General features: G+C 37.8%; 1 protein-coding gene across 13 annotated transcripts in view; it reads left to right on the top strand.

The window, feature by feature from the left end:
• The window catches only part of BMPR1B (bone morphogenetic protein receptor type 1B), a 413,639-nt gene that overhangs the window by 165,039 nt on the left and 227,354 nt on the right, over positions 1-21,246 (top strand). For 9 of the 13 annotated variants that reach the window (XM_054253133.2, XM_054253134.2, XM_078366793.1 and 6 more), the window contains one exon: positions 8,005-8,126. The exons of the other annotated variants lie outside the window; for them this stretch is intronic. The gene's annotated coding sequence lies outside the window, so the exon portion shown is untranslated. The remainder of the gene's footprint in view (positions 1-8,004; positions 8,127-21,246) is intronic. 13 annotated transcript variants of the gene reach the window in all.

Raw genomic sequence — 21,246 nt, 5'->3', positions numbered from 1 at the left:
TGATAAAGGACCAGATTTTCAGGTGAAGCAGATGAGTTTGGTTTTGTAATATTGGGTTGGAATATATACGCCTGAAGAGAGATATGGGTTGGACATAGACAGCTCGTGATTGAAGCTATAAGCAAGGATGTGCTCACTTAGAAAGAGAGTATTAATAGAGTGATTGGAGGGCCAAATAATGAGTTGAGAAACTCCAGTGCTTAATGTTAAGTATGCATGCAAAGGAAGGATAAGAATTATGGATTCTGAGAGAGTTAAGGAATCACTGAACTTAAGGTTCTAATGAAGTCAAAGAATGGTCTTAGTGGATACAGTTGAATGAGTAGGCTGCGAGGTGAGAGGGTGGTGGTTTCTTTAAGATCGTTGAATAAGTAAATTTTGAGATGAAACATTTAGGAGTGACAATAATATTCAGGAGCCGATTAGGGAAATGGGTGACCCACATAAAGGTGGTCACTGGGGATCAGAGGACAGTGAGATTATGTAGATTAAAGTGAAAACATTTTATCTCATTTTGACTAAGAAGTCAAAAACTCTCTCCAGTTAGAACTGTAAGCTGTTAATATGAATTTTGTAATATGCATGTATTTAAGTAGTAACACCTTATGTGAAACTCACTTGTCATGGTGCATAATAAAGCTGATGATCATGTAATATCTTGGGAAAATTTTAATTGTTCAGAATTTTCAGGTTTGCTATATAACATCATCTGAAAATGATTAAAGATGATTTCTCCCATTATTTAAAAAACGTATGTGACCTCCTCAGCCTTGACAGGTACCAGTAATAAATGCCTTGAATTGTGCATGTGTGACGTTAAAGGTACTATTGTGGAGTAAATTGACTTTCTGTGCTTTGAAATCTTTAAAGCTGAGTATTTAATCACTCATCTTTCATTACTATTGATTATTTCTAGCTGCCCTTTCATTTTTTTCTTTTTTTTTTATGATTAACTAAAACCACAACCTGGAAAGAACATGAGTTATTTGAATCTTGTTTTGAAAAAACCCATTGAAGTTTTAATACCTGCAGGGAAACAGATAGTTATCAAAACCATTTCGAATCACTGTGAACCAATTCTCACCCTTCCTCCCATACTTACATAACAGCATGCATAAGTTGACTTTTCTAGCTTGGGCCAAGTTTTAAAATATAATTCTAAAATTATTTTAAACATTAATTTGAACAAAAGTATTCAATTGGACAGATGTTACATCTTTAAGAATACTTCCTCTTTAAAAATATTTTTGAAATCAAGACACATTTAATTAACATAATGAAGATATTAATATAAAGGAAGGATACACATGAAAATACAAATTTTCAGCTATGATTTATTTGATTATTTCTAGCCCTTCATAGTTGCCACTTGTTTGTGTATATGTACAATCACATTTGGTCATCCTACCAATAATTCCACAAATGATAATAACAAAAGCTTTGCTATAGTTTGGATATTTGTTTCTTCCCAGATCTTATGTTGAATTTAATCCCCAATGCTGGAGGTCTAGCCCAGTGGGAGGTGTTTTAGTCATGGGGCAGATCCCTTATGGCTTGATGCTATCTTCATGATAGTGAGTTCTTGGATATATGGTTATTTAAAAGTGTGTAGCACCTCCTTTCTCACCCTCCTCCTACTTTTGCCATGTGACATGCCTGCTCCCACTTTGCCTTTTGCCGTCAGTAAAAGCTCCTGAGGCCCCCCAAGAAATCAAGCAGATGCCAGACCCATGCTTCCTGTATAGCCTGCAGAACTGTGAGCCAGTTTAAACCTCTTTTCTTTGTAAATTACCCAGTCTTTTATAGAAATGCAAGAACAGTCCAATACAGACAAGTGGTACTGAGGAGTTGTCTTTGCTAAAAGATACCTGAAAAATGTGGAAGCAGCTTTGAAACTGGGTAAGGGCAGAGGTTGGAAGAGTTTGGAAGACTCATAAGAAGCCGGGAAAATGAAAGGAAAGTTTGGGATTTCTTAGAGACTAGTTAAATGATGGTGACCAAAATGCTTATAGTGATATGTACAATGAAGGCCAGGATGCTGAGGTCTCAAATGGAAATGAGGAACCCACTGGTCATGGGACCAAAGGTCATGTGTGTTATGCCTTAGCAAAGAATGTGGCTGCATTCTGTTAATGCCCTAGAGATATCTGGAAGTTTGAGCTTAGGAGGGATGACCTACAGTATCTGGAAGTAGAAATTTCTAAGCAGCAAAGTGTCACTATGTGGCCTGGCTGCTTCTAACAACCTACGCTCCGATACAGGAGCAAAGAAATGACTTAATGCTGGAATTTATATTTATACAGGAAGCAGAGCATAAAAGTTTGGAAAATTTGTAACCTAGCCATGTAGCAGAGAAGTAAAAGCTTTTTTGGAAGAAGAATGCAAGCAGGCTGCAGAGCAATCACTTGCTAGAGAAATTTGCATAACAAAAAGGAGCCAAGTGCCAATATCCAAGACAATAGGGAAAAGGCCTCAAAGGCATTTCACCCCAGCCCCTCCCATCACAGGCTCAGAGGCCTGGGAGGGAAGAATGGTTTCATGGGCCAGACCCAGGGACCTGCTGCCCTGTGCAGCCTTGGGACATTACTCCCTATATCCTGGCTGGTCTGGCAGCCGTGGCTGAAAGGGGCCTAGGTACTGCTTGGGCTGCCACTTTGGAGAATGCAAGCCATAAGCCTTGGCAGATTCCATGTGGTGTTAAGCATGCAGGTGCCCAGAACAAGAGTGAAGAATGCTTGGCAGCCTCTGCCCATATTTCAGAGGCTGTATGATGTCTGAGCAGAAGCCTGCTACAGGAGTGGAACCTATACAGAGAACTGCTGCTAGGATGGTGCTGAAGGGGAATCTGAGGCTGAGCCTCCACACAGTATTCCCAGTGGGGCACTGCTTTGTGGGACTTTAAGAAAGGGGCTACTGTCCTCCAGGCCACAGAATGGTAGATCCACTGGCAACTTGCGCCCTGTGCATGGAAATGCTAGAGGCATTTAACTTTAACCTGTGAAAGCAGCAACCATGGGGGCTGAACCCTGCAAAGCCACAGGGGTGGAGCTTCCCAAGTTCTTGAGAGCCCACCTCTTACAGCAGCGTAACCTGGATGTGAGAAATGGAGTCAAAGGAGATAATTTTGGAGCTTTAAGATTTAATGACTGTGCTGCTGGGTCTCTGACTTTGGTGGAGTCTGTAGCCTCTTCTTTTTGGCCAATTTCTCCCTTTTAGAATGGGAGTGTTTACCCAGTGCCTGTATCCCCATATTATCTTGGAATTAAATAACTTGTTTTTGATTTTACAGGCTCATAGGTGGAAGGGCTGTGCCTTGTCTCAGATGAGACTTTGGACTGTGGATTTTTGAGTTAATACTGGAATGAGTTAAGTCTGTTGGGAAAGCATGATTGTATTTTGCAGTGTGAGAAGGACATGAGACTTGGGAAGGGCTGGGTGGAATAATATAGTTTGGATGTTTGTCCTTGCCTAACTCTCATTAGTGCTGGAAGTGAGACCTGGAGGTATTTGGATTATGGGGGCTGATCCCTCATGGCTCAGTGCTGTCTTCCTGATGGTGAGTTCTTGTGGGATCTGGTCATTTAAAAGTGTGTGGCACTGCTCGCCTCACTCTCCTCTCTCTTTCTTCTGCTTGCACCATGTGTGACATGCTTGCTCCTGCTTCACTTTCTGCCATGATGAAAACTTCCCTAAGGCCTCTCCGGAAGCCTATCAGATGCCAGAGCATGGGTCTTGTACAGCTGGTAGAGCTGTGAGCCAGTTAAACCACTTTTTAAAATATGATCCAGTCTCCAGTACTTATTTACAGCAAGAAATACAAGCTTTTTTTCCAATTAAATTATGATGAAATGAAGGTTTTTATTCTCTAATTTTTCTCAGAATTAAGTCGTGAGGCAGTTCTATTAAAATCACACAACTATACATACATCATAGCACATTCATACATTTCCATTCTCATGTGTATCCTCATTTTAAATGGAAAATGTAGCAATAGAATTGTTTTATCATTGTTACAAAGAAATGCAACTTCTGGATGGGTGCAGTGGCTCATGCCTGTAATCTCAGCACTTTGGGAGGCTGAAGTGGGAGGATCACTTGAGTCCAGGAGTTTGAGACCAGCCTGGATAACATAGACCCAATCTCTACAAAAATTAAAAAATTAGCCAGGCAGTGGCACATGCTAGTAGTCCTAATTATACCATAGGAGGCTGAGGCAGGAGGATCCCTTTAACCCAGGAGTTTGAGGCTGTAGTGAGCTGTGATCACACCACTGCAACAGAGTGAGTTTTCCAGCCTGGGCAACAGAGTGAGACCCTGTATTTAAAAGAAAAAGGAAAAGAAAAAAAGAAAGATGGAAAGAAATGAAGCTTCTATCTTTAAATGGATTTAAACACCCCTTCCTTTTGAACTTGATCTGCTGAGTAAGCCATGTTTGGTTAGTTAATTTTCTTTAGTGTTAACTACTTCATCTTTTATTTTTATTAATCTGTTTTATGTTACCCTGTTATATTGGCATTGGTACCTGTCACAGGGAACTTACTTCTCCTATGTCAATGGGTCCATTCAGTCTTCTTGCCATTATTTATTTATTTTTTGCTGTTGGGAGCCTGGCTTGATACAAAGTATAAACATGTATCTGCTGAGGACTGGTGTGTTGTTCTTGGTCATTTGGCTCACATGTAGGTATTTATACTGAAGCCCACAATCCCAACTGTTTACCTTAATGTTGAAGACCTTATAACATAATGCATTATGTTATCTCTTCTTCCTGCTTCGAGGTCTCTGCTACCCTCTACAACTCTTTCAGCATGGCTATACCTTTCAATAAGATCTGTGGGATGTTGTGAATTCCTTGCAAGCCATACCCAAGTCATGCATACCCAGAAATAAACTGCCTTAATATACCCAGAAGTATATTTAACTGTCACCAGCCTCTTCCAAGATGCATTAATATTCCCTTGTATTGTAGTATATGGATTTGAGCTGATAGTTGGCCTTCTCCTAGAGCAATTGCTCTCAAAATTTTATGACTAGTAATTATAGTAAGAAGTACATTTAAAATTGGCTGGGCATGATGGCTCACAACTGTAATCTCAGTACTTTGGGAGGCTGAGATGGGCAGATTACCTGAGGTTCGGAGTTTGAGATCAGCCTGACCAACATGTAGAAATCTCGTGTCTCTAAAAATACAAAATTAGCTGGGCATGGTAGCACATGCCTGTAATCCCAGCTACTCGGGAGGCTGAGGCGGAAGAATCACTTGAACCCAGGAGGCAGAGTTTGTGGTGAGCCAAGATTGCACCATTGCACTCCAACCTGGGCAACAAGAGCTAAACTTCATCTCAACAACAACAACAACAACAACAACAACAACAACAACGATGTACATTTAGAATTATAATCCATCATGGATGCTGTTGTATACGTATCTAACAAACAAATGCCTCACAAACCAATACTTATCCTTGCTGCGAGACACCTCATAACCACCCCCTATATCCCCCATCACCTACCTCAAATAAAGGTTCAGGCCAGACTGTAGAGTTTGAGAAGTCACTAAAATTTGATCTCTTTGCTCTTCATCTGTCTTGTCTTGTCATACTCTCCCATGGCTACAGGGGCAGGCCTTCTTTCTTCCTGCATGCCAGGGCTTCCCTTTTCATCATAGGCTGAGCCTTTTCTATATTAAGGGTAAACTCTGTCATCCAGCTCTTGATATGGGAATGGGAAACTACCAAGAAAAATTAATTTTCTACAAATGTTATACCCACAATGATGATTTAAGGTCATGTTTTTCTATGAGGAGATTCTCCTAATAGTATCATTTCTTTTTCTACTCTGGAAAATACTGATGAATTAAAGTGGGGACAGTGTTATCATTTTTCTATCATATTCTTCTGTTGTTTGAAAGTAATTGCCTTTCACTTGTTTGCGAATTTTAAGAATTCTCCTTTTTATTGGATTATGTGTTAAAAGTGTTTCCTTGCAAGTTTTCATTGCCTGGGTCCATAATTTTGAGGAGATTCTTCAAACACTGCTTTAGATGATGTTTAAAAATGTATATGGTTGGTATTGATTAAGAAAGAAAAGGGATGTTAATTGTACTTTTTATACTGGTTATGTGACATTTTGACAAATTATTTTAAATTAAAACTACAAACAAAACTACTTTGCCCATATTCAAGGAAATCTCTCTTCATTTAGAACAGATATTTCAACTTCTTTTACAAAGAAAATGTTGCCTAGAATTTTTTAAATTGCTTTTTGATGCTTTTTATTGAAATGCTTATTGTCTCTTGTTAACTAATTATATTAATTATACAGCTAGTGCTCAGTTTCTCAACCTTTTCCAGAAGAAGTCCCTGGTTTCCATTAAAGAGTTTTATGGGGGCTCCCCACATGTCAAATTTCACACAGCCGGCTACATTGGCTTTTTGCAAAGGTCTTTGAGTGCCATGCCAAGGCCTCCCACTAATTGTTTTATGGGCTCAGTGTGGGATCTGCATCCCTGACTAGGGAAGCCCTATGTTAAAGGACTGTGGGAGTGAGGAGCTGTCAAACACACCAAGAGCGAGGACTAAAAAAAAAATCCTGGTTAGCTGTAATGTTGCTGCCAAGGAGCATAAGCAGAACCACAAAACATGCCACATGCTGGCGGATTTTAAACAGTGACCCCTATTTGAGAGAATACTCACTTCATTACATTTTTGGGAGAAATTCAAATCACAGATAGTTCTGTAATTAATTTGAGTGCTCACTTCAAGCTTTGACATTGGTAAATTACTGTTTTCCCAGTGGCTAAAAAAACACAACTAACTAAATATTTTTATGTGTTCTTTCCAGGAGACAAAACTCATCCTGGTTATCTGTGAACATTTAGTCCTGGAATAATATGTTCAAAGTTGTATGCTTATCTTTTTTCCTCCAAGAAGATTAAGGAAGTGTTTTTTTTACCCCTTTTAACCATTGAATTGCATGTACCCACACTAATAAAAGTAACTTTTTCTAAGCTTTAACAAAGAGCTGTAGTGGTAGAATTAAGACTCCTACACTTTCACCAGGCCTTGACATTGATTTTCTTAGCCTCAAGGAATCTGCTTGGCATTTCGAACCTGTCTTTCATCCAGAGATTAAAACAGCGTATTTTTGAGGTACAATATGACCTCACAGTATGCTGTTAGCTTGGCTAATACTGATATGTGAACAGAATTACTACAGCCACACTCAAGAGGCCTAAAATAGTAATACTATATTCTGTAGGAAGGTAAGTGCATTAGTCAGTTCTTGCATAGATGGAAAGAAATGCCCGAGGCAGGGTGATTTATAAGTAAGAGGTTTAATTGGCTGATAGTTCTGCAGGCCCTACAGGAAACGTGGCTCTGGCATCTGATTAGCTTTTTGGGGAGGCTACAGGGAGCTTTTATTTGTGGTGGAAGGCAAAGTGGGAGAAGGCCAGTCACATGGTGAAAGCAGGGCCAAAACAGAGGAGTCGGGGGAGGTACTCCACACCTTTTTTTTTTTTTTTTTTTTTTTTGTGACAGAGTTTCGCTCTTGTTACCCAGGCTGGAGTGCGATGGCGCGATCTCAGCTCACCGCAACCTCCACCTCCTGGGTTCAGGCAATTCTGCCTCAGCCTCCTAAGTAGCTGGGACTCCACAAACAACCACATCTCATGAGAACTCTCAATCATGAGGACAGTACCAAGAAGGTGGTGCTAAACCATTCAAGAGGAACCTGCCCCCTTGATCCAGTCACCTCCCACCAGACCCCATTTCCAATATTGGGCATTACAATTCAAAATGAGAATTGGTGGGGGCACAGATTCAGTTATATCAATAAGTACAACCTGTTTCACGACAGGATGGTAGCATTAAAATGAAGTGACATATTAGTATTTTTGTGAATTAAAAATAATTTTTTTTTTTGCTAATGTTGGATTACCATTTTTTTCTGAAAAAAATTATAATTCTCACTTTGATAGCATGTTTTCTTTCCTTTTTGCAGGGAGAGGGTCAGAGTCTTGCTGTGTCAGCCAGGCTAGAGTGCAGCAGCACAGTTACTGCACTTCAGCCTCCTGGGTTCAAGCCATACTTCCACCCCAGCCTCCCAAGTAGCTGGGGTTACAGGTATGCACCCACATACCCTGTTAATTTCTTTTTTCTTTTGTAGAGACAGCAGTCTTCCTATATTGCCCATCTGGTGTTGAACTCCTGGGCTCAAGCAGTCCTCCCATTAGCCTCTCGAAATGCTGGGATTATAGGCATGAGCCATCGTGCCTGCTCTAGCATTTTTCTTACAGGTGTATGTAACAGGTGGATACCTCTTGTGGGGTGTGGTGGTGTGTGTGTGATGGGGTCGTGGGGGAAGAGAGAGAGATCCCTATGTGCCATTCTCATTCTGTTGTGCCGTCAACATAATAGCAATGTTTAATGGATAAAGTAAAACACAAAGTAAACATTATGTATATAAAGTATAAAGTTACTTAGATTTTGCAGACTATAGAAGGTAATTTCAATAGTCTGTTGATAATGTTCTTTCAAAGTTGGTTATAAGATTGAAAAATCTTAAGCATGCAGGAACTCTTAATGGTAATTTCTTCATCAGTGTGACTTCAGAAGTGTTCATCTCAATTATGATATATATTACAATTATATAAAATAATTTTAGTAAGCATGCTCTGACTTACTGTGTGGAAAATTACTCCTGAAAGCCAGATTTTATCTCTGGATAATCACTTGCTGTGTCTTTATTCTGAGTAAGACTCAACAATATGATCCATAAAACTAACCTTAATATTCTTTAGTTAGATAAATGTTAAAATACGTTTATACCCTCTGTAAGATTAATTTGCTGGTTTGCCATTCAGACCCCATATTATGCAGTGTTTTAGCAATTGTCAACATTTCTTCTCTAGGTTGTACTAAAATTTTCTTTTTGAGTTCTGAAGAGGCAAATCGGATAGAGTCCTTACCATTACTTCTATACTGCCATTAGGTTAATATATCCCAAAGGAACTCACATCAAAATTGCTATTTCATTGACCTACATTGACCTATTTTTCCACCATGGGTCTCTCAAATGCTGTAAACATGCAACATATCATTGTGTATAATTAATTTATCTTGTTTGTTTTTCTTCATCAGACATTTTGCTTTGTAACTGTTGAAGGTCCTTCTGTTCCTTTTTTATGTACACGATGGTGAAGTTTTAAAATGAAAACACTTTAACATTTTAACATGCTACCTCCTTTGGAGATAGCGTAATGTTATTTCTATTTGCAGATGAGAAAACAGTTTCAAGGGAGTTTAGTATCTATCCCATAGTCACAGACCACATGGAGTTGGGATGTGAATGCAACAGGCTTATGTACTCTGAAATTTTGTATTTATGAAAGGAAATACAGGAAATACTGAAATTGAAGGGACTATTCAGATACTCTGATTTACTTATTGGTGAGTGGTATTTGGTTTATAGAGACTACTCAAGGTAACTACCAACAGTAGATATGCAGTAATTGCTGAATGAATTCCAGAGCGCTGGGTTTAAGTTTTGGCACTTGCACTCAATAAATGAGTGAACCTTTTTGGACTTAAGTTCTCAGATTGAATAATAATACATTTAGATTAACTATTCTTTTTAGCCTCAAAGATTTTTATTCAAATGAATTTATTTCCAGAAGCTGTTTTTGTGGAATAGATAAAATCAGATGTGTTCTTGTTGGAGATGAAATAGTAGGAAGAGGGGCTTATTATAAAGCCTCTGCCCTGTTTTTCCCTACTGCTAGGCACAGTTTGAGATGTTCTAGATTAGACGATATTTTGGCTCAGAGATAATGTAGGTTCTAGATCTCTTTGTGATCTCTTGAAAGGTCCTGCTCACACTTGGACTGGGTCTGAAGAAAATCTATAGGGTGATGCTAAATAACATGCATAAACCACTCTTGATAGGTTGCCTTTGGCAACCAAGGCTGCTTCCAGTTATTAGAATGCTGTGTCTTGACTAGCACATGCTGTTTGGGGGGCTGTGATGTTCTCTTTTGTTTTGGGAAGAAATCCTTGACCCCTCTGAGGATTATTTTTCCCTGCTATTTGACACTTCTGTATTACCCTTCTATGGCAACTATAGTTAGTTTTCTTCACTTTTTCTAGGACAAGCAAGATAAAGTTGGAGCTTCAGAGTTATTGAAACCATTCTGTTGACTGAATTATTTTATTGTTTATGTGATATTTTTTTGTATAATTATTTTCTTGCCCTTACATTTCTAAGCAAAACTTACTGAACTTTTAATTTGGAGAAGATAATAACTTTTTCACATTATATTTTGTTTTCTCAACATAAAATTTGGAGGAGTGGAGAACCCATTAGGATACCTAGTCTGCTATTTCCTGAATTATGAATAGGGATACTTGGGGTTTTTCTTCTTTTGGCAATAAATATGTCTTTGTTTACACCATCATTGTTCTCAAAACAAGGACTAATGAAAAAGGGTGGAGACAAAAGTCTCAGATGTAGGATCAGAATGTGTCCCAGACATGCATGTTAAGGTGGACTGTTTTGCTGACCCCCAGTGTTCATTTGCCACTTCTCTCCAACAAGACAGTGTATGGTTTCCTTCTGAGTATTCATAAATTTTCAGGGAAGCTGACTTCACATCCTGTGTGCAACTTAGATTAAGACAATCAATGTATTTCATGTTTCTTGCTATAGAGATGTGTGTCATATATGACACTATATATCATATAGGTGGTATATTATATTAGAGAGGTATGCGACACTGTATATGTCATATAGTGACATGCCATATAGGGAGGTGTGTAACCTAAGCCAGTTTAACAAAGTGAATCACAGAACTTTGGTCAATCATTTTGAAAAAGAAAAAATGCTCGTTCTTTCTTGTCAAATGTGAACAATGGGAGCATTTAGCTTCAGAAGTTGGTGAACACTGCTGTGTTGGAATGATGAGCTACAATGATATGGAAACAAGGAAGGGAACTGAATGTGTGGTTATTCATTGATCCACTGAGTCAGGCGTCACCTGAGGCTCACACTACTTAGCTTTTCAGTGATGTGAGCCAACCAAAATATCTTCTTTATATTTAGTATATTTGAATAATTTATTGCCACTGAATAAATTTTTACTGCTACATCAAAGCCTTTGGTATCATTCTTAATTTAACTTACTTTCCTAGAAGTAAAATCTCCTGGCCACTTAGACTTTAGTTCCCTCACCTATTAAGGGAAGAGTTTGCTTTGAGCTACACAAAATATATGTTAGATTATACTTGTCTTCTCTGCCTTCAAGAAGTGGAATTTATGGCTGTGAAATCAGAAATTTGTCAACCTCCCTGTTCCTATTTAGAACCACCTGCCCTGTAGCCACTCGGACCTTAAGAATTTGGATTCCTCCCATACCAACAACATAGATGTCTTATACTTTCAGTCAGCTTCACAGTCTATGTTGACCTCTCTCCTTTCTTCACTCTGCCAATTCAATTTTTAACTGTGCAAATTTTGAAAAAAAAGGGGATGGACATAGGAATGATGAAAAGTGGTCATTTTTTTATTAATCTGTAATTCTGAAGCAGTATATAGGACTATAAGGAAGCTAAGAATTAATGGTGTCAACGATAAGTAGTCTGTTTTAATATAAGTTAGTGACTTTTACTGTTGTGTTTCTTAATCACTTACTGGCTTCCAAACCTTAGCCAGTCATTTCCTAAGTGTTATCAGAAGTTAAAATTTGTGACTTTCCGCAAACTCATTATTTGTGAGTGTTACAGATCAGCCCAAGTCTTTCACCCAGCGTTAGCAAAACAATCAAGAGCACATACCTTAAAAATTCTAAGTCCATATCCAATTCACATGTAAAGAAGAACACTGAAATGCTTTGAAACTTGAATATGGTACCGAAGATATTTTAATGGGAAATGGATATTTATAAAGACTTTAACCATTTATTCAGAAATATAAGGCAAATAACCAAGTAAATTTTAAAGCTGAATGAGGTGTGATGGTTGGTGGGGTGTTAGTGGAAAATAGCTCTTACTGGTTTGTGCCAGGTGGTGATAGGCAGCAATCAGGGCTTTATAAGAATTTATTGAATAGTTTTCAGCAGTCCAATTTCAAGCAGAAAGGAGTACCTGAAAGGCACAAATTTCTCTCCCCCCCACCCCCGCACCCTGCCCCACCTTCCTTCTTTCCTTCCCTCCCTCTCCTTCCCTCCCTCCCCTCCCCTCTCCTTCTCTCCCCACCTCCTTCTCTCCCTTTCCCTCCTTTCCTTCCCTTCCTTTCCTTTTTTTCCCCTCCCTCCCTCCCTGCCTCCTTTTCTTCCTTTATTTGAAAATGACAGCTCTGATATACCTGACTCAGTGATGAATGACCAGGAAAGAATATTTACAAAAAATAGGTATGCTCTTTTGCTTTGCACTATAGGATATTTAGTGTTTTCCAGGTTTCAGAAATGTTGTAGTATACTCTTCTTGGTCTGATCCATAAAGAGCTAAACATTATTATATTTCGGCCTTAGATGACTCTGATTTTTATGTTTTGTTTGATAGCCTGACTTCTGCAGTGTTTTCCTACATTCTGAATTATTTAAATTCAAGATGTTAGGATTTTACAATTTTTATTTTAAGGCCAAGCACAATATTAGCTTAGAGGAGTTTGCCCTGGAGTTCAGATGCATCTGTCATTTTGAATGGATGCTCCGGGGACCTTTCTTATTTTGTTTCTCTCACAAACACCTTGTTAAATTTGGTGATCATGTCCAAAGTCAGCAATGCATGCTGAGTTTCATGAGTTATTTGGCTATACATTATGTTGCATTTTTAAAAACTGTCACTATTTTCTTGAATCTTATAGTGTTATAATGATTTATAGAGGTGTGTGTGTGTGTGTGTGTGTTTGTGTAAATGGCTACCTTTGCTTTTTGTGGTTTAAAAAATAGTTAAAAATACCTTCCATGGTGTTCATGGGTGAAAATCTGGTAAATAATATTTAGAAAACAGATGACCTCAAATTAACTTATGTGTTGACCTTTACAAAAATGTATAATTTAAACCGTCTTATTTTATTTTTAAACTTACTAAATGAGTATTTTTTCCTTTGGTAGAATCATCAGAGTTATGTTTAAAAAGATATTTCCTTTCTCAAAATTGACCTAATATTTGCTTTCTTTGTTTGAAAGTTATCCATATGTAATAAATTTACCCATAATTCTTAAGTTTTGCTAACAATAACTGGTGAATTCAGATGATCTGGACACAACTAGTGCAAGTCACTGGCTGGTTGCACAAGAACGGGACAGTAAAAGCTCTAGTGGACAGACTGGTTTGTGAGCCACTGATGAATTGATTTGGCCTCAAACCTGTGCTAACAGATTAACATTTTCAATTAAACTCAGCAAATGATGTCAGTGTTATTATGATCAGATCATTAGCCTCCTCCAGATGAGAAATAATTGTGGTGCATTTCCCTCCCTCATGGAGCCGGTGGATTGCTAATGCCATCTAAGGCAAAAGCAAAAATAAACAATATTCAAGATATAACATAGGAGCTACACAAGGCACAGGCATTCTGTGAGGGCTTATAAAAGGGCAGAGTCACAGATGAATGGGGAAAGTAAAATCATCATGAAGAAATTGACATTTGAGTTTATGAAGAGACTGATGTTTGAGATTATTATTGAAGGATCAAGTAGTCTTTTGGTGAGCGAAGATGGGAGAAAAGGATATTCAGCTGGCAGAAATAGCACAGTGAAGTTAGACAGGTCAGAAACTGGGAAATAGTGGAGAAATGCAGTTCCAGAATAGCAAACCTGAAATAGTTGTGCATGAACGAAACTGCCATGTTATGGGTTTTAAATCGCAGGCCAAGGAGTATTCACTTAATTTGCCAGGCAGGGGAGAACCATTCAAGGCTGAAAACCAGTAACTTGGAACTGGGCTTTATGGAGAGCAGTTGGGACTCTGTTTAGGAAGAACTGGAATGCATTCAGAAAGTTGCACAGATGGAGATAGCAAGGGGCTTAATTGCATTGTGGCAGGGGTAATGTCAAGAAAGAGACCAATGCCTGGTACATTGAGTGTGTGGAATCCGTTGTATTTGGCAGCTAATTGGATATGGAGGATGATAACTCCAAAGTTTTGAGGCTGAGTATCTCTGGAATGTTGGTTATTTTTGTTAACAGAAATTGGGCAGTCAGAAGAGGAGCTGTTTGTGGAGAGTAAATATAGGAAATTGGTAAAAGTGCTTTTTTCCATATCACTCTAGTGACTATGAAAGTCTCATCTGATGATTAAATGTGTATTTGTAGTTATTTTTTATTTTATTTTCTGTTTTATTGTGTTTTCTTTTCTTTTTTTTGAGACGGAGTCTCACTCTGTCGCCAGGCTGGAGTGGAATGGTGCAATTTCAGCTCACTGCGACCTCTGCCTCCTCAGTCCAGCAGTTCTCCTGCCTCAGCCTCCAGGCCCACACCACCATGCCCAGCTAATTTTTTGTGTTTTTAGTAGAGATGGGGTTTCACCATGTTGGCCAGGATGGTCTCAGTCTCCTGACCTTGTGATTCTCCCACCTCAGCCTCCCAAAGTGTTAGGATTATAGGTGTGAACAACTGCACCTGGCCTATATTTTATGTCTTTAGAAACAGAAATCAAGCTATGTTGCCCAGGCTGGAGTGCAGTGGTATGATCATAGCTGACTGTAACCTCAAGCTCCTGGACTCAGAGATCCTCCTGCCTCCAACTCCCAAGTAGCTAGGACTACAGGCATGCACCACTGTTTATTTTTAAAAATGTTTGTATCTGGAAAGCTTTCAAATGGGTATGTGAAGTTCTTTTATAAATTTCTTTGAGATAAGATACAGGCAGAAACCTGTATTATTGTTCATGAAGGCAGATTGGTTATATTTTAATCTTGATAAACTAAAAATAGTTTTTAGAGTTGAAATCTTATTCTGACTTCTGATTGATTCTTTTGAGACAGCATTTGAGGGTCCCCCACCTATGTTGTTATGCAGGCTGAGTTTTTTCCTACAAGTTCCTTAGTAATAAAAGAAAAAAATATTGTTTGGCTAGATGCTAATGTGAATAAACAGATGGCTGGCACTATAGCCTTTTTGCCTGAGTTACTAAAATATGTAAAGATATAAAACAGGCCCCTTATTTTGGCTCATTAGTCTTTGGTTCGTATCAGATATTTTACCTGTTTATATCTTTTTAACCACTTTTATGTACCAGTGTGCTCTAAAATGATAACATACAATTCTTTATTTCTGATAAACCCCTAGCTACACATCCTAGATCTAAAGTGATAACATACAATTCTTTCCTTTAGGCTCCTAGCTATACATCATTGAAATGTTTAATGGGTGATATAAGGAGACTGATACCTCATGTATGTCAATTAATATTGAATAATAACTGAACAATTAATTGGGGGTAACATTACTAAGTCATTTATGTCATACAGAATCTATGGCATAATCTATTTTGATGTTACAATTGCATGTTGTGAATTTTATACTTAAGGCATACTTTTCAAATTTTTTAGATAAGGATATATTAATTTCACTATTCTCATAAAACTCATTTATTTTTACTTTTATGCCCCCAGACCATAAGATTCATTTAAAAGAACAAATAAAATAATTTGTGATACAACTCTATGAATAGTTTTCATGATACGTGCACTTAAAACCAAACAAAGCCAATGCCTCCCAACAATTCCAGTTTCCTTAGATTGTAGAGCATGAATCTTGGCTATAACGATGGTTTAAGAGATTCCTAAATGCTTTAATTTAGTAATTGTCACACAGCACTTCTCTTACTTTCCACTGAGAGTTCGGTTATAGTCAAAGCTGGGGTTAAACATTTATTTGGTATTGATTTGGGGGATAGTGGTGTGTCTTAAAAACATGGACAGGGTGACTTGCAGTGGAGAAACTAAACTAGAATCTCTTGGAGCATTAAATATGTGCTATGAGCAATGCTAGAACCACTCTCTGTATGTTCTCATAACGTATTTGCTCTTCCATAACTTTTGTATCACCTCTGTTATCTCTCTGCTAAAAATTTTCTGCAAGTGTCATGAATTATTTCTTTGCAAAATCAAACGGTCTCCTTTAAGTCCTTTTGCTATATCTCAGGATCATTGGACACTCGGGGGTCCCTTCTTAAAACTCTGTTTTCTGTACTCTCCTCATCCACTTCTAACCACTTGAGCTGCTACTGCTTTGGTTTCTTTGCAAGTTTCTCTGTTTTCTCTGCCTCCCTTCTTGGTGCTCTCAGAACGGTTTGAAGTTTTCTTCTCTCAGCCCTATTCTGGCTCATTCTGTCTGCTTTTCGTGACTTCATTTAACAGCACTGTAGCTGATGCCTCTCATATCTTACATCCCAGAACAGGTCCCTCTCTTTTACACCAGATCCTCATGTCCTATGATTTCTGCACGTCTCCACTTGTAATAATAAACAAGAACTTCAAGCTTGGCACGCCCCATGTCCCAAGCTAACCTCGTCTTCCCTTCCTCCACCAGATTTGCTTTTCCTCCTGTGTTCCCTTATTAGTAAACTGCCTCACTGTTTTCCCTGTGGCCAAAAGCAGAAATCTAGGAATTGTCCATGATTCCTTGACTTCTCTGAGTCTTCAACTCAGTTTTTAAGGCTTGCTTGTTCTGTCTTCTTAATACTTCTCAGGTATGTCCACCATTCCCCAGTTTAAACTAAAACTGTTTAGGATTACATCATTTTTCACCTGAATCACATAACTATCTTTTAACTGGTTTCCCTGCAGCCAGTTTGGGACCTTCTAGTCTGTTTTATATACACTCCGTGTTATATACGAAGTTTTTCAAAATTCCTAAATGGTTTATCAGAATAACGTGAAGAATCTTCAGTATAACATATGAGACTCTTGAATACATGGCACTGCTTGGATCTTCTGGGAGCATATGTCACCACACATTCCATGATTGGCTCCCAAGTGGTCTTCAGAACCTAGCTGAAGCTGCCGTTGTGGTTCAGATGGGCTGTTCCCTGGTATTTCAGGTGAGCTCTTTGTCGCCTCATGCTCCTCTGACACAGTGTTGGGCTCTAAGACACTGTATTGCAATCATTTGCTTTCGTACTCACTACACTTTTAGAATTTATGGGTAAGGGCTGTGACTTTTTCTATGTATACTTTTTACTGATAAGGATTTAGTATAGGGCTAGCAGGTATACAATGGAAATGTTGAATGGATTAATCAATAACCAAACTAGGATTAATGAAACCCACATCCTCCTTTCAAGGAACTCACTACCTAGTGAGAAGTTTACAAGTACCAATACTTTTAAAAAGCTGTCAACAGACAATTACAATATTGTGTGGAATGAGCTATTAAAACTCTTGTTTTCAAGTAGGAAGCAATTAAATACTTATCTCAAGTGATTGTCTCTTGAAGATATATCATAGAAATATGCAAAAATTTTCAAGATATCCAACCATGTTTCTTTGAAATGAGGCCTTATTGTGACACTAAAAATATCCAGAGTACTTTACAAAACATTTTTATTGACTCTTTAAAACTTTACCCCATCTTTTGTTTTGTCAGTTTTATGAGGACTAAGAAAAAAAAATAAGGCAGGATGTATTAAATTTCTGGACATCTCTTTGGCTGGCTAAGTGGCATGAGGACCATTGCTTATTTTTCTTTTCCTTTTTGAAACTACTGTAAAAATTCTGTTATTGAATAGGGTTTTGTATGAGTCTGTCTTCTGACTTTATGCTTGGTAGCTAATTCACTTACAGCTAACTATAAAAAAATACAGTTTTATCCTCCTCTATTGAAAACAATTTAGGAGGACATACACATTTTTAAGAACTTGGCCCTGTTACTTTTATGAACCCTTGGATTTTTAAATGCTATTGTTAACACAATTTTCCTCATAATAAGAGAGCAAAATATTGTCAAAAAATTACTGACTTCTTTAGACTCTTAAAGTTATAAATGTTACACATGTCCTGGACTTTTATATTACTGGAAATAGCATTGTGAATATTAACTCTGTGATTGAAAGGACAGGTTCTTTTTAAATGGTTTTCAAGTCATGTTCCTCGAGGCCCTAGAATTTCAGTAGGTGTAAGGAGCTTTGGGGGAAGCTGAGGAGTAGGTGGGCAGGCTGTCAGTGAAGCTCTGCAGCCTCTCCTTGCAGCTTCCACTCTTCAGTTATATCACTCGCTTTTGTCTGTTACGTACTGAAGTGTGTTCTGTTTTTCTTTTACTTTTTTAGGATATCATTTTTAGGGTGAAAATACTTCGAAAAAATTAAGAAAACCCGTGAAAATAGAAAGTGTTCAGATTTCTTTCCCTGGCTACTGTCTTCACATGTCACTACAGTGACATCCTCAAAGACAGCAAATGAGGGCTGCATGCTTAAAAATGCTGGGCAGGCAGAGTGTCCTGTTTCATCTGTTTTCCGTCGGAGACGTTCAGTCACCCTGTGGCATTTCCATTGTCTGGTCCATAGAACCTGTAAACCAGGGCCTGAGTAGGGTTGGTGGGGAAGTGTGAGGTGGAAATTTGGGGGATGGCGAGAAGCAGAAGTTTAATGGTTCTTAAGAGCAAGGGAAAAGGTTGATGATCTTTCCAGTGTCATGGTGTTCGCATCACAATACTAAGGACTTTCATGCCAGGAAGCCAGGGCAGAATTTTATAGATTTTGGCCAAAGGCTATTCCAAATAAAAAGTTAGTGTTTAAAGTTGCTGACCATTGCCCTAACTACTTCTTCCATTCTTTTGGTTCCTTACTTTTCTCCCTTGCCTCAAATAGGGTTATCCCGAGTGCAAAATTCAAGTGACTGCCATAGAAACCACACAAATAGACCACAGAGGAGTTCCACTTACTTTAATGTCATGACAATTGAAGGAAAACTACACATGGGGAAATCTTTGGGTGACATAATGATGATACAAAAAAGTATCTGTAAGTGATAGGCTAGAATGGACTTTGCCCACAAAATAATTTGGATCTTAAGAAAGATATAACTATTCTCAGTTTAGGGAGTAACTGCATCTTTTGAAACACTTTAAAAAGTTGGCAAAGTTGATTCAAAATACTGTTTTAAAAAAAAACTTGCAAAATGACATTTTTTGGAGAAACTGTAACTGTCAATTTGAAGGATGAGATTCTCTTCAGCAGAGCTTGTAAAAATATCCATTGCCATATGTGAAACAGGTTTAGGGCAGTTTGTCATAAATAAATGAGTTTGTAAAATATATATATATACACACACGCAGACACCCACCCCTTTTTTGGCCTTAGAGGATAAATTCCAGAACGATAAAACGATTGGTATTTTATAACATATCACATAGATAAATAGACATTACATGAATATACATAATAATAGGAAACAGTAATTAAATAACAGCTTAATTATGTCTGGAGGCTAGAGAGTGTTGCAGGCTATCAAGATTTGCTGGACTTGGCTAGGTCTGGGGGTCATATCAAGCGTTTGATGAGAATGTCGCTCAGAAAGGGCTGATTCATCCTGTATTCTTTCAGGATATCTTTGTTAATGACCTCATTTGACTCAAACTGCTATAGTAGCTACAATAGCTTCATTTCCAGTTATAAAAGCAATATGTTTTTGTCATAAGAATCCTGTTTCGTTCTACTACCCAATGATAACCTCTGTTAGCACTCTGGTGTATCTTTTTCTTTGTGTGAGTGTGCATATTATACATAAAAGATGCATATATTATACTTTAAATGTAATATGCATATATATTAAAATTAGAATGAAGTTGTAAACTGCATTTTTATTTCATTCATTTAATCATTCTTCATTGTTTGCCTGCTATAATCTAGGGATTTTATGTCCTATTAACTGTTCCTTGAAAGCGTGGAACTTACTGACTACTTCTTATTCCATTATATCATAGTTTATTTATTTCCTTTTGTAGTACATTTCCATTGTTTCAGTTTTACTATTATACATAATATTAAATTGTTATCTTTTGACCTCTTTAATACTTTTGTATCTCAGTATTTCTGATTATTTCCTGAAGAAAAATTCTAAGAAATGTAGTTATGTTTTCATAATCCTCAATTTAATGGCACTGTGTTTAGGGGAAATAAAATGAATTTAAGCTTTTATAGACCCCAAACAATAGTATAGTCTGGAGACACTGTAAGACATATCTAGTGCAATTGCTTTTTCAGTAATCCAGCATGCTGGATGGATTCTAAATGGCCTAGTGTTTAACATCACTTTAGTGAAGGTGTATCAGGGTTCTAACATAGTGTATTTGACCAATATGTAGCAGATTTGTTAGGACAGACAGTGTCTTTGTCAACGACGTTATTCTTTATCCTGTTCATTTCTCATTACTGTTCTCAGAGATATCTGAGACAATCTCAACACCAGTTATTATGTGTAAAACAGCTGTTAGAGTCTAATCCCTTGCACACTTCTGAGTCAATGATGCTGAAAAATATTTCGCTGTACCATGACCTCACTGAGCAAAAGAAAAGGAAAAGTTTAAGAGAAAAGAAAACTCCTACACAGGGCATAGGTATTCTTTTGGATTGTATGACAATCAGCAAACATGGCTCTTGTTGAATTTCCAACTATCTATGGTATGTGGTTGTTTTAGATACACCCTGCAGTAGCTGACGGCTCAAAGTGAACAATAACTGATAGTCTCTATGTGTATGTGCACAAGTGCACAGTTGTTTTTGGAAATACATGATTTGGTTCATTTCAGTCATTTGTAACCTCCACGAATGTTTAATCAAGTGTTTAATCTTCCCATGAAATGCTTCAGAGATTCGTCATATGAAATCATGGGCTTCTCTTTAGTGCTAAGTCATAGCAAATTATCATCTTTTTAAAGTTGATTTTGTAGAGTGTTAAATGCTATTTAAATTTCCCTTAGATATGAAGCCATTTATTTTTCTCCTAATCACTTAAAATAGCAAGAACGAATCAACTGGAGTTTTTCTTCTTTTTATGTATACATCAGTCTACCACTGATTCACGTGCATGTTTCTGCCTTTAGGTCAGTGGGAACTTTTCCCAGCCACGTTTTCTTTTTTACCTTCATTCCTAATTTCTCTCAGGAACAAATGGCAGCATAGTTAAGCATTAGAAACTTGTTGCTGAAGGTGCTAACCTAAACATCAGTGCCAGGATACGACTGAGACTTAATAGGCTAATTAATTTGTCTACTGCACCCCTGACCTGGGAATTACATACAATGGG

The sequence above is a fragment of the Callithrix jacchus genome, chromosome 3 (genome assembly GCF_049354715.1).
Source record: "Callithrix jacchus isolate 240 chromosome 3, calJac240_pri, whole genome shotgun sequence".
Classification (NCBI taxonomy): domain Eukaryota; kingdom Metazoa; phylum Chordata; class Mammalia; order Primates; family Cebidae; genus Callithrix; species Callithrix jacchus.
This window is presented reverse-complemented; position numbering and strand designations above follow the sequence as displayed.